At 38.9% G+C, this 17,182-nt stretch overlaps 1 protein-coding gene across 3 annotated transcripts in view; it reads right to left on the reverse strand.

Annotated features, from left to right (window-relative positions):
• Cad87A (cadherin 87A) overlaps nucleotides 1–17,182 on the reverse strand; it is a 62,333-nt gene that overhangs the window by 15,211 nt on the left and 29,940 nt on the right. For all 3 annotated transcript variants that reach the window (XM_017168056.3, XM_017168055.3, XM_017168058.3), the window contains exon 4: nucleotides 11,794–11,824. The gene's annotated coding sequence lies outside the window, so the exon portion shown is untranslated. The remainder of the gene's footprint in view (nucleotides 1–11,793; nucleotides 11,825–17,182) is intronic.

Below are 17,182 nucleotides of genomic sequence, written 5' to 3' on the forward strand. Positions count from 1 at the left end.
CCGCTGCCAGCGTGAGCCCTCCGTTTTCCAGTTGAGCATCAGGAAATGAAATTTCTTGCGAATTCCTCTTATTTTTTTTGTTCTCCTCTTTCGGTGCGGGAAACTGTGGACCTGGGGTTGGGTCGGATGCCGGGAAAGTGCCGTCGAGAGGCAGATTTCCCAGCACTCTTGACGAGCGGCCGCTCAAGGAGTTTGACTGCTTGTCAAACACAGCCAAATGTTTTGATATATTTCATACACTTGACAATCAGCTCCGGGGGATACTTTGGAAGGGGGAGCGGGGAAATGAGGGGACGAGGGTAAATGGCGAGATGAGAGCATTTCAAATAAATGGCCCGTAATGTATTAGTTGGCCTGACCTTGAAGGGACCACGGCCGAAGGCTTAACCCATGAAATATATTTAAGAATTTGATTTAATGTTATTTTTTTATATATGTATTATTACGGTAAATTGAATAATATTTTAAATACATTTTTTATAATTTATTGCTAAAGCTTTATTTAAAAATTAAGAGCCTTTAACAAACATAGATAAATATTTTATTATATATATTAAATTAACTAACTGGGAAAAATATATCATAGCTTAAATTATAAACAACTCCCTAATAAATATATCCTTAATACCGACAAATTCCTTTCGCACCCCAGTTGACACCATAGGGTTAATTGTTTGTTTTGTGACAGCCTCTAATACAGCGTGTTTTTCTACAACCAAAAAAAGAAAAATCAGCAATTTTTCTTTATTTTGTGTATTTGTTCTAAACTCATTGTCCTCCTGAGGGGGAAGAAGCAAATAAAAAATCTGTGAGAAGTAGGAGTGCTGCTTAGTGCTGCTCTGGGCTTTTCTGTGCTCCGTCTCTTGCCATTTTAATAGCAATACCATTATTAGCAGAGCCATCTCCCCCACAGCGAGGAGAATAGCCACAAAGGCAACTTAACCATTGCAGCTTCAACGCTTTTGTCTCTGGATGCGCATAAGCTGACCTGTTATAAAGCCAACAACCAGCAAACCAAATCAGAAACACTGGGAACAACAACACCCAGAGGAACATCGGGCACGGCAGCTACCAGATGCATTATCGCAATGGATTCTAGTGAATTTAAGCATATTTGAGAGCTAAGCCAGGTTATGCGTACTTGAATAACTCAACCTATGTAACTGTAACAACATAATCTAGCTTAAAATCCAACAACCCATATTACAACCAGATAGAATTAAATCTATATAAGCTAAACAGACATCAAATAAATAAAAGATGATATTATTTACTCATATAATCAATTAATATTGTAAGGGAAAGCTCTCCTAGCCAACTAATAAGCTATAATTACTATCACAGTTCTCCTCTTCATACATAATCCTATTATACTCCCCTTTGGAATTTTCTCGCCGCATCGATAATCGCCTGCTTTAAGCTCAATTGCAGTTGGCCAGCTCCTCTTGACTATTTCACATCGACTCACGCGCTTCAAGTGCCCATTCATTATGGCCCTTAAGCGGGCCAATGCAGCTAGAGCAGGCCTAAAGGATTCTCTCGCTAGATGGGCTGGGAAATATGCCAGCACTGTGAACCAGGAAGGATATAAGCATAGACATTATAATATAATACCAGGGCATTTGACTCTCTGGCCCATCATTTCATTTTCTGCCTGGAATTTGGAGAGACGGAGGAGTAGCAGGTGGAGGAAAAGGAGCTGGAGCTAGAGCTGCTCGAAGGCACGTTCCAGGAGGAAGCACTTAAAATATCTGCGCACGCATGACTGATGATGACTACTTAGGGCATGGCAGGATTTTCCACAGCAGGTGAGAGCAAAAGCCGATAAGTATTTTATATTTTATGCGCCCTTGCCATCGGTTTTTGTTTGTAGTACGTGCCCCAAATGCCACCCACATAATTACAAGGCACAAGACCTTAACAACTTTTCACTCCTCGCCGACGACGACCCGGTGAAATTATGGAACGAACATCGAATGGTAAACATCAAACATTGCATTACACAAACGGCCGAAAGACATCCAGTGCCTGATTGCCTCTAATGCGGCTGAAATGGCAAATGCAAACATGCCCCAACTGACAAGCCAGGCCACATAATGAAAGTATAAATTATATATTTACAGTGTGTGTGTGCTTCGTGGCTTACACTGACTGCCATTGACTGCAGTTCAATTATGTCTGATAACGGCCGGGTAATTATCATGCACATACAAAGAAATTAATGAAGATGTGGGCCAGAGGAGGCATACATGAATACTTGGCATGGCTTTAATTGAACATAAATATAATTAAATCAGTCCGTGACACCGGTTACATCTATTAGCTGCGACCTCTGGGCAATTACTGTGCATTGATTGAATATTAGGAAAATTGTGTATATGACCTAAGAGTTGGTTTAAATTAAGAATATATCATAGAAATACTGTAGATATCAGTATAAATTTATAAAAAATATATGAAAAGTTATTTAAGTGCATTTTCCCCTCGAAAACACCCTTCCCTTTTACTTAATGAAATTAAATCCGCACTCAGCTATATTTATGAACGAATCCAAGTGAAATCTACTTATGGAAAGTAAACACTTCTCTTTCCGGCGCGTGTTGTCTGAGGTCAGAGAAGTAACCACGTAGATATGATCCACTGCAACTCACTACGTGACCATGACTCCATAAACCGACTATTTGCTTAAGAAATAAGAATAAAAACAAACAAAAACACACAAAACCCAAAGAAAACAAACAGAAATTAAAGCTAAAACTAAATCCGCAAGAATAACAAGAACTTGCAGTGAAGACATAGAGTTCTATCAATTCGTGTTTGTGTGTCTGTTATTGCTTTGGCTTCATTTTGTGACTTTTTATCAATTTGTCTGCTTTACTTTTTCCATCCTGCCCCACCCCCTTATGCGTGTCACAATGGGGAAAAGCACGAGGGGAAAAGATTGGCAGAGAGAAACAGTTAAGCGCATTTGATGTTTTAAAAGCGGCAAAGATGTTTGAAAAATATCAAGTATACGACGTGTGGGTACTTGATAATTCTAGCCCTTAGCATAATACTCTCAGCGTGTCGAATTGAGGCTTCTAGAAAAACGCAAAGCTTTTTGGATACATATAGCGAGTGGACGAAGAGGTGGAACATATCCATAAATGGAAATAAATCGCAACACTGCAATTTTTCCCTGAGACACAAAATCCTCCCTAGGGTCAAATTTCAGGACACGCTAATTCCTCAATCTCCTCAGGCCCAATACCTGGGATTGATCTTGGATAAGCGGCTCACGTGGAGGCAACACACCACCAAAATAGCAGCAGCATGCCGTGGAAAACTCAGAAAGCTAAACTGGATGCTAAAGTCCACCAGCAAGCTGAGCCTCAGTAACAAAGTGCTGCTATACAAAGCAATAGTTGTTCCTACTATGACCTATTGCATCCAGATATGGGGTACTGCGTCCGACTCTAACGTTATGAAAGTGCAAAGGGTCCAAAACCGGGCGCTGCGCACAATCACAAATGCACCCTGGTTTGCTAGGAATGCAGACATCGCTAACGACCTCAAAATGCTACCAGTGAGGGAGCAGATCAACAGGCACTCAAGTCGGTACAATGAACGGCTTCTGGCCCACACCAACCACCTAGCGGCATCATTGGCCATCCCCATGTCCAGACGAAGACTGAAGAGACGACATCCAGGTGACCTTTGGTTAAGAGGGAGGCAAAGAACCCGAGTCCTACACCAATAATTGAAATGCCTTTGTAAATTATGAATTGTTTACCGTTTACTGTTATGTTTCCATGTTATGTTTGTTGTTAGTGTTAGTCCCTACGTTTTATAATCATTGATTTGGTTGATTAACGTATAATTAAATTTGAACTTATATATAAAAAAAAAAAAAAAAAAAAAAAAAAAAAAAAAGCATAATACTTTTTACTTTACTAAAGAACAATGTGCTAGTTAATTAGCAACATTTTTTGCGACATCTATCTTACTCTTTTTTTTAATATTCATAGTTTATTAGCTAGAATTTTACTTCTTTTGTAAGCTAAGAAAGTATTCATCGGTATTTAATATACCCCATGAAAAGCTCTCTCGTACCCTGTACAAAATTTCACAATAAATATTATGCTACTAAAGCTCTGAGAGAATTACATGACAGCAGCAGCAGCATCCGCACTGCCAACTACAACAACTCCCGACGACATCTTGCCCTGCCTCACCCGAAAAAAAAAATATATAAGAAAAAGGGGAGCTCGGAAGTGGTTCGCAAAAAAAAGTATAAAGAAATGAAAGAAATAAGCGTTATTATCGTTATTACGTGAGTAAAATACATACACACAGCAGCGTCCAACGAGAAATAGCAACAACTAGAGCAGTAAGCAGAACTATATATTAACAAACAATAACAAAAACCGACCATGGGAAAAACGTTGAGGGAGAGCTCTATAAGGATGATGATGATGATGGAGACGACTTTGACGGGGGGCGTCGAAAAATAAGAAGACGACAAAGTCACCAAAGTGCAAGTGGAAGGAAGTGGATGGAAAATGCGAAAAGGCAAGGGGAAGCCAGCTTTGGTAACGTCAAGCTTGGAAGTGATTTCAGGGAGCACTTATACCACTTCTATATATTTTACTGCTCACATGAGTATAAACATATACAAGCTGACAGATGTGCAGATGGAAAAAATCAACAGTGGTTAAAGGTTTATAAAGGTTTATTTTCCAATATTACATTTTATTAAACGGGTAAAAAGCAGGTACATTTACATTTATTTTTAAAATATTAGGTATAATCAAAATTATTTTAAACCCTTAAAAATAGAATTTTTCCCAGTGCATAGATGGAAAACTAAATGGACACACGTACGTCGCCTTGGACGTGAAGTGCACTTATCAAAAACAAAAAAAAAGGGTCAAAATAAAATTGCGCAGAGCCAAACTGCAGATGTGATAAAAAAAAGAAAGTAAAAGAGGGGACAAGTACACATAAAATACATGATATATATGGTATTGCCCAGACATCAATCCCCAAAATTGATTTGTAACTGCATAGAAGCCAAACAAATCTACAAAACTACGGTAAATGACAGCTTAATGAGCCGAACATGTCAAGAGGGTGAAAATCAAAGTGGAGTTCCCCGGACACTGTACGTGGCATCATCATGTAAAAAGTGAATAGACAGAACAGAAACAATGTGTACGGGGTAATAAAGGGCTTAATTTGACCAACAGGAAATCCACAAATCCCTAAAAACGGTAACTGAAATTAAATGAATACAAAAAGCAAATGATTGGCCAACTGTAAGGGAAATATTTATTTCACAGCATTTGTTGTACGAAATGTATTTTTATTTTTATTAGAAAAGAATTAAAAGTATTTCATGTATTTCTTGTTGAAAGAATTATGAAAACATAAACCAAAGGTATTTAAACAAAAACGCTAATAAAAAAATATGAATTATTACAAAAATTAAATAAGATAATTGAGATAGTGAAATGAATACCTCAAACTCTCCACTATTCAACTTGACTTTCTGGGAATATACAATAAAATTAAATTCTCCATTTCGTTTTCGATCTGAAAAACCCTTTGGATTCTTGTTGCCCTTTTTTGATGCCATTAAATAGATTCCACGGGATCTGAATCGAATTTTATTCCGCCGCTTGTAGTCCTATTCAAATTACGGCGGATTTGCAGCCGCCAGTCAACATATGGCCAACAAGCGTCCTCCGGCGGTTGACTTCCTTTGTGGGCATCACTGGCTGGCTGCTCCGGATGGGGATCGGGGTAAACATGGCAAATGCCATTGGATTTCAGCTGCTTATGCCGGGGATTTAGTTATAAATTCCCTGGTAAATCGGGGGGAGGCTCCCTTTAGCCATTTACTCGTAGCTCTTTGGCGAATTGAAATTTAATGCAAATGTAAATGTTGCAAACACACACACACACAGCAAGGAAAACAGAAACAGATTATTTGTAGCATACATTCGAGGGCCTTGCCACTTGAGGGCGAACAGCATCCTTCGGCGTTGCAACACTTTTAGCATTAGCGGCAACGAATACACATCCATACAGATTTACATACATTTTTAAAACTCTATATGCGGGTTTAATATTTTTTTCGCCATATATCTGTTCGATTTTCCAATACTTTTTAGTCTCTTTCCCTTCAATTTATTTCAATTTAAAACAAAAAAGAACAAAAAGAGTGGGGAACAGCTTATTGGGATAGCCGGGGTTTGGTCCTGCTTGTGTTAAGTGTACTTTATTTTTGGTTGAATCTTGTTTGAAGTTGACACAGCGCTTGGAAAAACAATGAAATATGCGCAACAAATACGCAAGTAATGACAAAAATCGCCCATATAAAAAGAAAAGCCGAAAGGAAAAAATCTGTTACAATATTGAAATATTTTATGAGCGAAATACGGTGGCTTTGTCATCCTCTATATATTTCCCCCACTTCTGGCCTCTGCAATCATCTCCTCTGCAGACACAGGCAATAAAACCAAAAAAAAAAAAAAAAAAAAAGAAACACGTACATATAGCTACAGGACACACCCATACTATACATCGATGCGAGCGTTACGTCCTTTTCCGGATTTTGTGGAGAGGCCAGAACCCACTGCTACCCATGCCCCTGGGTCGGTATTCTTGTTTTTGGCTTTCACTCAACGCGCGACACTTAAAGCGCTTTAAAGGCAAATTTATCTGTCATTTCCTCAAATGCCACGGGCTCAGCAGCCACCAGCAGACGCATCCTCATCCCTAGCCCCGTCCTGCGTCCAGGACTCAGGACAGCCTCCTTTCACAGAGACAATTGCATTTACTGCAGAGACAGAGAGAGAAAAGAGGGGATAAAACTCAAGGCATAGACACACTCAAATATTGATTTATCGAGTTGCTCACATGCCTTGCCCATATGTCCCGGCGGCTGCTGCTCCTTCTATGTCCTTTTGGCCTTCTTTGTCCCGCCTTTCCTTCTTCGTCACCTCTCCGCAAAACAATAAAAATCGCAAGATGTGGAGGGACGTGTGTGAAATCACTTCAGGTTAACCCCCCCAAGTCGTTCGCACCTCTCTTTTCCCAGCTCCTCCGTAGGGGACACTAAAAACTTTAAGTCTAATGACTTTTATAGATACTTCACAATAAGTCCTACCGCCGCCTCCTCGCCCCAACATCTGTTCGTATTTCCTGTGTGTTTTTGTGGTCGGATTTGGCCAATGAACTTGATTGTGGCAACAGAGTCTTAGCCGGGGATTGACACAACTCAAGTGGAAGAGAAGTCGGCTGCCGGCTGTTGTGAGCACAAAAGGCCAAAAAGCTCATAATGCATTAAGCTCTATTTTTTGGGTAGAAAGAAGGAGAAGCGAACCAGGATATGCGGCACCATGGGAAGGAGGAGCAGCAACAGCAGCCAACAGGGCTTCCCTTCATGAATATTCTCCGATTTTATTAGCCTCTTGCTTTATTGGATAGTATTTGAATTTGCTTGAATTCATCGGTTTATGCTTTTATGAAGAGCTTATTAGGGTCTTAACATCTTCTTTCTTAGGTTCACAGAGATAAAGGAAGTTACTGTTTCTTAATAAGTAAAGAAATAAAGGATTTATAGAATCTTCATAATTGTGTTATTGTAGGATTTAAAGAAACTTCTTGGGTCTTTTATAACATAACATCTATATGTATATTCCAATCCCTTTATTTTAATTAAAATTTTTCATTTCTTTGTTCAACTTAAATTTCAATAATTTTTAGTAACGGAAACCGCCGCTGCTTTTCCTTTTTCTTTCCTTATTCCATTCCCATTTATCATCGACAATGACGCTGCGGCAAAAGAACTCCCAGGACGAATCCTTACATTGTCCCATTATAATCGCTGTTGCAGTGGAGAGAACTGCAGTCCCCGAACGGCAGCTTACTGGCCGCACCTCCAAGCTATATAGCATGAGATCACCTTATACATATATACATTTATCAACTGAGCTTTATTACACACTTTGCCGCCAAGGAAACCTCTGCTGCAATAAAAGGGACATAAGAAGGACTACAAATTGCCAAAGGCATACGAAAGAAGAGGCAGAAGAGTGGAAAGGTGGCAAGATTTTATTGTCACCGAGAAATTAATTTTTTAAAACGTTCAATGGATTGTGTGTGTGTGTGTGTAACAATCAACCCCCTCAATATAACTCACACCTTCTACACCCCGTCTTAGCCAGCCTTGTTTAATTACAATGATGAACCATTGACAGCTTTTAATGAGAGACAACAACACGGCTCAAATTGCGAGTGAAACATTTCATTCTCATTCGCATTCCAGCTTTTATGGCCTTCGATGGATGATGGTATTGCGTTGGCCGTAATGCTAACCTCTGTTCCCTGGTCCTCTTTACTCTCTCTCCCCTGGCTTAGCCAGAAATTAATGGCCCAACGGAGGGGGGCCGACGACTGTTTATGGACTCCCAAACGGAGGGAGCAAAGTATAGGAAAAGTAAAACAAATTCCAACTGCTCTTTACGGCAATTGGAAATGGAATTGTAATCAGGGCTAAAATTGAAATCGGAAGTGCAGCTGCCTAGGGATTAGCATTGCAAATTACATGGAGAAATTAGAAAAAGGAATTAGATAATTAAAAGGAGATTGATTTCTAGTTCAAGTTAAGCTAACACCGTTATTGTAGAAGACAGATTAATCTTGTAGGAAATTAAATCCTTTTTTGAGACTGCAAATAAATTATAAAATTACATATCATCCTGCAGCAAAGGCAGCTTGACAGCGTTGCCTGAAAACCCCGAAAATCTGCAACTCAATTGGCTCCAAATTGTTGCCGAACTTGTGCATCTCTCCAGCTGGCAAAAGTGCATAATTTTATAAAAGGCACACAAATTGAAACACAAACACAGGCGGAAGACTGCCAACTTTGTTCCAGCCACCACTACCTCCTCCTCCTCCTGCTCCTTCTAACCAGTGAAAGAAAACTTTGGCTGCCAGTCTGAGGGTTTCTATTAAAAATATTGTCAACTCAATACTGGTGGAGTAAGTGCAAGTAAGCGGGAATATTTGGGAGGTCTAAGGCGGGGTGACTGCGGGTTGATTGTTGTAAACAAAGTTTTCATAAGAAATTTCCACGTTGCTCCTAGAAAAAAAAGTAACGTAAAAAGAGAGAAAGCCAGAAAAGGAAACCGACAAATTGGCAAAACCTCCAAAAGAATCACAACACAAGGAAGCCAAGCCAGCTGCGGTTGGTGGCACAACAAATAAATTGACATTGCCCTGGCCCCCCGCCTTCCCCACTCCCCGAATCCCCGCCTGAGCCACTCGTTATCATAGTTATGGTTGAGGCTTTAGCCGCACCCAGGCAACGATGAATGCTGCGGTTTTTCCGGAGTGGTGGCAGGAGACAGGGGGGAACCCAAGGTGTTAGGCTGAGGCATAGAATCGGAAGCTGCCGCTGGCTGGCTGGCTGGCTTTTCCATATACTCGTACGGATGCTGATGCTCCTGCTACTTCGGCTGTGGCTGCCACAAATTAAAATGTGGCCGCGCTTAAATTCACCCACAAAATTTATTGTTTGCCAACAGCTTGGCAAGGGGCCAAGGCAGAGGACCAAGGCACAAAGCCAGCCAGTCAGCCAGAAATAGGCAAATAAGTTAAATGCTTTCTGGGCCAAATATTTATTGGCAAGGAATGGGAACAAGTGCGAATGAGATCATGGCAATGGTTTATGTGCAGTTTTATATTTTAAAAGGAAAATATCAGATTAAAAGGAAAACATGTATTTATTCTTAAAAAATAAAATATTTCGAAATTCAAAAGGTACATATTTTTGATGTTTTTTAACTTTCATTAAAGTATCTCTAGTAATGTCCTATATTTTAAATTTTACATTTAAATTTCCATTCTAAATCCAACAAAAGAAAAACAACAAAGTCTTAGTCAGGCTTAACTAATTTCCAAGGTATGCAAATGGGTTGTTAAATCCATTTGTAATTAATTAAATCACAGACTGGATTTACTGGGGCTTGTGTAATACATTTCTTTTTTAAATCCCTTTGATGCAATCCAACTGGACAGAATACTTTTTTATGCCACGCATTAGTCAAACTTCCAAACGAAGTTATGAAACCTTTACCAGCGGCATTACGAGGAGCGAAAAAAAATGGGGAAAAATTTCCCATCCAACAGACAAAACAAAAATAGCTGCCAAGGATAATGCGTTGCAAATGTCGACGACAATAAAAGGGATAATGCGACAAGTTGAAAACGAGGCAAAAGGCGACCGAATGACCGCCATTTCTGCCCGGAAAAGTTTTTCGCGAAGGACAATGAATAGGGACAACAAAAAAAAAAAAAAAAGGAAAACTTCTAAAAACTGGAAACAAAAAGTTGAAAGCATTTAATGAGTTTATTGAACCAATTGCACAAGTTGCAAGTTGCTAGCTGCTAGCTGCTAGATGTAGGTTGCAACATTGGTCAGTAGGAAAGCTCTGCGTTCTTATTCTTCTTGCCAACTGATTCTTGGCCAAGTAAGACGGATGGATAAAAACGCTTTCTTATCTTTCTTGCTAAGCCAACAAAAAACGTTGAATGAATTAAAGCCAGAGTTACGAGGAGACAACGATTTTTGTGTGATTTGCCAGCTCTCGGAGCTAATTCAGCCCAGCTTCCAGCCCCCCAAGCCAACTGCAATTCTTCTTGGCCATTCGTCTTGGCCATCTTGCCCATATCCGACCAGGGTCAGCAATGCTGGGCAAACGAAATTGCGGCAGACAGAAGTCATTTAAGGGGAATTTATGGGATTTTAACTGACATTTAAACAGTCGCCAGGAAGCAGAGACAGATAGTTAAGGGCCAGGAGACTTGGCGGGCATTCTGGTGGAGGGAACTTGTCGACCAAGATTAGCGACGACTGTGCAACAAAATGTTATGGACAGCGCTGGATAATGAACGACTCAGCCAACTCGGCAGCAGGGAACGACCGAAAAGGAGCGAAGCGAGAAAAATGAAATGTAATTACATTTGAAAATGGCAAAAAAGGGAAAATGCAAAAGAAAAATGTAAGTCGTCCCTGCGCTCTTGTCCCGAGAAGCATCTGGAGCCGATGGCCAGTTTCGGGGCGTTTGCTAGCCTGGCCAGCAGAAATCACTGCAGAATTTCCTTGTAATTAACTTCATGAAGATGTTTCTTCACTTTCTGGGAAGTGTAAAAGGGAAGCGATGGAGACAGAGCTCTGCTGACAGCTCAGCTTAAAGAAAGATGACTGAGTACGAAAGGAAATTATAACTGAAAAATGTAATGATAACATTTGTTAGCAAACTTGCAATTAAAAGGTCACAATACAAAGCTAAAATAACTGAAAATACTAAATATAAATTAGTTCTAGTTTATTATTAACTGTATGTTGTTTAAACCTGTGAAAAAATAAACAGAGAAGCACTACTAATTAATATTTACTAGTTCATTTCCATGACTACCTTTCATTACTTCTTCAATTATTTATCATGACTAATAAAGGTTATGTTTTGTTTTCGTAAGTCACAAATTACAGTTCGTAGTTTTCTGATTACTGCTCTGGGGCCATAATGCGTCATTGGGGAATTCAGATACTGATTGAATCCGTAAGCACACCCGTAGATTACAGGGCATTAAGTCAAACAAAAAAAGGGAAATGAAATAAAAGTAAATACACTTTTACATGACGGTTGCGATAAGAAGATGAATCTTTACAGCGAATTTTATTAATTAAAATGAACTCAATAATGGGTCGAAATAAGGGCAGCAAATATAATGTGTTCTTACCTTTAATACTGTCAACGGACTCCAACAGTTTCTGCAAGAAAATAAGAAAGAGATAATTAGTTAATTGCACTTTCAGGGCAAACTTTCAAGTCTAAGAAAATTAAAAGTTGGCAAGTGGAGAAGTTTAAAGTCAAAGCAAAAGCTTGGCAAAAACTTTTAAGACTTTTTAACTTGTCCAGAAGAAGTTTTTACCCGTTTATGAATTTTCAATTTAAATGGCTTAATTAGCCATTACCATCATTTAATTCGATTCAAGATAATTCATTTTCAAAACAGTCTGCCAAAAACTTTATGAAGGCACAAAGAGGCTTCTACGAGGCTGAGAAAGTTTTTGAAGGAAAATCGGAATAAGGTAACAAACTTTATTCGATCCAGCTGTGGCAACACCCGCTTGAAGGCGCTCTTTATTCATTAATAATCTCATTTAGCTAGGTACATACATACATATATGCATATATGTATGCAGCAGCAGCATAAATTTTCTCCCTAAAAAGCAACTACCCCCCAACAAGGTCGACCCCAATTTACTGCCCCCCATCAAAATGTGAGTGAAAAGGGGGGCGCTTCATAGAAGGCCAAAAAGGGGGACTTTTAAACTGCCAAACCGCAAAAATTTGCGGCCACTGTTTCTGTCTGTGATTTGCTACTCTCCACTGCTTTTTAGCATATTTTCATAATTTTTTTTTTTACAAAAATGTATGTATGTGCGAGAGGGACGGAGGTCAGATGGAATTCCAGAAACAATTTACTCGTTACAACAGTTTCCCTTCATCACGTTAACCCGCATCGATATTTTTATTTTGCACACTTGTAAGTTCCTTCACTTCTTCTCCGTCGTCTTCTTCTTCATCGCAGCAGTTACAAACTGTGGCAACAGTAATCGAAAAGTTAATTCTCCGAAAAACAAGGTAATTAGTGTAGCAGTGCCCATAAAACCCAAGCGAATGTGCAAAAATAACGAGAAAAGTTTAAAAAGTGCCCAACAAAACTGCTGCTGCGGTGGAAAAAAGGCGAGAGAGTAGAATAAAAAGTAGAAACAAGAACTACGAAGTGGGGAAAAGTGTGGCATTGTTGGTTGCAACTAGGCAAAGGCAAACACTCCGTAATGAATGGCTCCTACTTCTAAGAGGTGGTGGTGCCAAGGACACACGGTATAGCAGGGTGTGGTGGTAGGAACCCAGGTAAAACTATAGTTAAAGCTGAAGCTTAAAATAAGGGTAAGGAAGAAAATGGTGCCAGCAGGTTGATCTCGTTGAGATTTATAAAAGTTTCAATTAAAAAGATCAAGTATTGTATTGATTTATTTATTTATTTAAAGCGTTTCACTTTAAGCTAAAATATTGGTATGATTATAAATATACATAAAATAAAAAAAAAAATTGTTATTAAATTATTTATCTATTTTTTCACTTTAAATAGTAATCTTTAACATATATATATTTTCAATAGCTTAGAAATTTAAAATAGACTCGAAAAACATCAAAGAAATTGTATTAATTGCATTTGGTTATTTTTCTAATTAAATTTTTCCGATATACGTACAAATCTCTCTCAATTCTCAACCCTGTGATCTTGTCCTGTTTACTTACTGAACTATGCTTAGGCTTAAGTTCATAAAATAAGCAAGTATTACGTGGTACTAAGATAAATATAGTTTACCTAATTAAAATATAACTTAAAAAAAAATTGGGTGTTTTTTTTTTGAAATTTTTCGTACAAATAATAAACTTTTCACTCAATTCACTGCCACGGAAAACTCAGCAACCTAGGCAACGCACAGAGCAAACTCCTTCGAACCACTCACATGCACGAGCCCTCCTCAATTAATTAATAAACAAAACTTTTCGCAAAGCTCTTCAAGTGCTGCATCCACGCACACAGAACTTTTTGTCGACTGTCGTTTGTTATGCCAAAAACTTGTTCGCTTCTTTCCGCCGATACGATATATGTATGACCCACACACCCACATAAATACAAAAACACTATACACCGCATCCAGGAAACCCTTTAGCTTCCCCTTTTTGCCTGATTTTCCTTCTAGCTGCGCCTAATGACAAACATGAAGTTTTTGCCACCACATCAATCAAAAGTTTTTCATCAACGTCATCAGAGTTATCACCATGGCCGCAGGCGGCACACAAATAAAACACACTCTCCCAGATACGTACACACATATATATACATATATATAGATCCAGCAACAGCAACAATAAACCGATGCCAACACCCTGAGACATGTTGACAAACAAGAACAACATCAGCTAACCGAGGAGACAACAATGGCAAAAACAACAGCCGAAAGCGGAAAAACTTAAATTATGAACGGACAAGCGGCGAACACGCGGCGTATACGTAATTTTCCTCGGTCTCGTGGCTGCTGCTAAATGTCTGCATAATTTATGGATTTAACAACAACAAGAACGGCAGCAATAGCAACAGCAACCACAAGCAGTTGAAGCAGCCGAGGAGGCTGGCGGAGAACTGGAATGGTGGCATTCTCAATGCGCTCGCACCTTAAATAAGAGAAATGGCCGCCATAAAATGCCAACAGCAATGGCTGAAGAGAAGCAACAACGATCGAGAATGGAAGGAGGGAAAAATATCATCAGCCGACCAACTAAATAACTCAAATAAAATGCCTCGAATGCCGCACAAATCTTTTCAACTTGCGCCACCGGTGAGCTAGAGGATGCTTCTTCCAATTCTGTTGCATAGACACACACCGAGAGAAATGGCCAAAGAAGTTTCCACAAAGATTTATGAGTTCATTCATCATCGTAGACATGTAAAAGAAATTATTATGGTTAAGACTTTATTTCTAGGATTGTTTCTTATAATTGGGAATTTATTCTTTGGTTTGAAAATACTTCCATTTAATTGAGAAGTTTGTAATAATATACATTTCTATACCTGATACATATGACATATTCTACCTAGCATAATATTTATTTCCATCAGTGTAATATTGATAAACCAACCGCACTTCATCTTCATCATCAGGCGGCCAAGTAAAAAATGTAAGATGAAGATACCGGCCAAGGCGGCAGATGATGGGACATAGCCAGGGAGCCGAACATAATCAGCTTCATCATCAATGTGGTGGCATCTCGGAGATTGGACGACGAGTGGAGGCTGAAGGTTGCTAAGGTGGCAGATTGCCACACCTTTTGCCTAGCCGTGGCCATGTCATGAATCAGGCTCAGCTGAGGAGGGGATGTTGCCACCATCAACATCTTCATCTTGGTCTTGTTCCTCCCATTTGCGACAGCGTCGACATCTTCATCTTTCAAATGCGTTTAATTATGTCAAAGTAGGAACCTTTTTTTTTTTTTTGCATTCCCTCTCTCCTGAATCTTTTCTTGTTTCCCCTAGTTGGTGGTGGTGCTGCCCTATGGGAGACAAACACCCGCATATATCTACCTTTCAGGTAGATAAAAGACATGAAGTAACACTGTGGTGGAGTGAATCGAACAATGAATACCTAAATATCATATGGCTTTTCAAAGGTTTATAAAACATTTCTAGAAGCAATGTAAGGCAAATTAGAAGTATTATGATCCATAATTTTATGAGAACTAATAGTAACTATATATCTAAGTAATTATTAAAGTTTAATTAATAAAAATTCATCAAGATCTAGGACTCAACTCCGCTGCTCCACAGGATCAGCTTCAATTTCCCTATAACATATATACCCTTGCACTCTACAGGGTATACAAAATATGTAAGAACCATAGATATATGGAGATTCTGTTGAAGTTTAGCTGGCCAAAAGCACACACAAACAACACAATAAAGCCCCGTATTAAAGCTGTGTGTAAGATGTGTCATTTCCATTTTATTTTCCTGTCAACCCCCTCCTCCTTTCTTCATCCCCACAAGACTATTCCCCCGACCATTATACCGATCCCCCCACCTATCGCTTTTTGCATTTGTTTCATTTGTGCGACGTTTCACATTAAGCTTGACAGTGGGGCTTTTGTGCATAATCGTGATGCCGTTAGCTCTGGCTTTGGTCCTTAGCTCTGGCTCCAGAACTGGTCCTGTTTTCTGGCTGTGTCCCTTCATTTCCTTTAGTTCTTCCTTTTGGACACTAGCCCAGCCCCAAGCCCTCCAGCCATTCCACCCGCCTGCCGCCTGCCTGCTGATGGAAATAAGCTACCAATTACTAAAGTGTTTCACTCTAAAGCCATTACAGTTGTTGCTGCTCCTGATTTTGCTTCGGTCGCTGCTTTTGATTCCGTAACTCGCCCCTGATTGTGATTGTGACTTGGAGATGGAAACGCAGTGGGAGTCGGAGTTGGAGTCTGCTCCTGCTGCTGATCTGGACTTGGACATAGACTAAAATGTTGAACGGTCGCATTAGTCGGAGCTGCAGGCAACGGACAAAGGAGTTAAACTTGCATAGATGCAAGTAATGCATGAATTTGTGATGTGTGTGCTTTGATTTGATATAAATGTTTCTTTGACCAACGGCTCTATTAAATTCCTTTAGGGTAAATATTAATTAATAAATTCATATGCACTGAGTTGGATTATTAAAAGGACTTTCATTTGCCACACAACCGAGAGAATATAGTAGAACCAAACCGACACCTTAAACAAATGGAGACTAATTTTGGCAAAACAATGCAGCATTGTCAATGTTATTTAGCAATATGGAAGATAAATAATCATTTAATGTGGTTAGTTGACAACCATAAAGGCTGTTACAGTGTGAAAATGAGAGTGATTTTAATGGCATAACAATGTCTTGGCCAAACCAAATGTATTTAAAGGCTGTGGGGTGTTTAGTTATTTATTACGAGGTGGCTTGTATACATTATTTGGTTATCAAAATGAGTATTAAATGATATAATATATAATTTATGATATGGAAGTTCTGATTAATTGATATGAATTCTTGGTAAAAGCGTGCTTGCATCTTCATCATCAGCATAAATGACCTAATTATATATATTTCTGGTCACGTTCAGTTATTTTATTTAGATAAAAATTTATAAGATTAATTTAATAAAAAATATAAGCATATCATTTAAAAAAGAATAAGAAATATGAATAAAAATAAAAATTTGACTATAAAACACTGGACTAAAATTAAACATTTTTTATTCCAAGTTTTTCTCAATAAAATATCACCTCTTATATCTTCACATTAGTAACTCTATATATTTTATCTCAAAATTTTCTAAAGAACTGCAGAGATTTGTGCTCAGTCTGTAGACAAACATTAAATTTAAATTTGAAATATACATATCTAAAGACTTAGAAAACCTTCATCTTCATGCCTCATCCTCTTTCAATCTCCTCTCTCTCTTTTTCCCTTTATTTTTTGACTTTTTCAATTGCCATTCAAGCGCAACACATGCACACACACGCGTCCATCATC

This window comes from Drosophila kikkawai, chromosome 3R (genome assembly GCF_030179895.1).
Source record: "Drosophila kikkawai strain 14028-0561.14 chromosome 3R, DkikHiC1v2, whole genome shotgun sequence".
Classification (NCBI taxonomy): Eukaryota; Metazoa; Arthropoda; class Insecta; order Diptera; family Drosophilidae; genus Drosophila; species Drosophila kikkawai.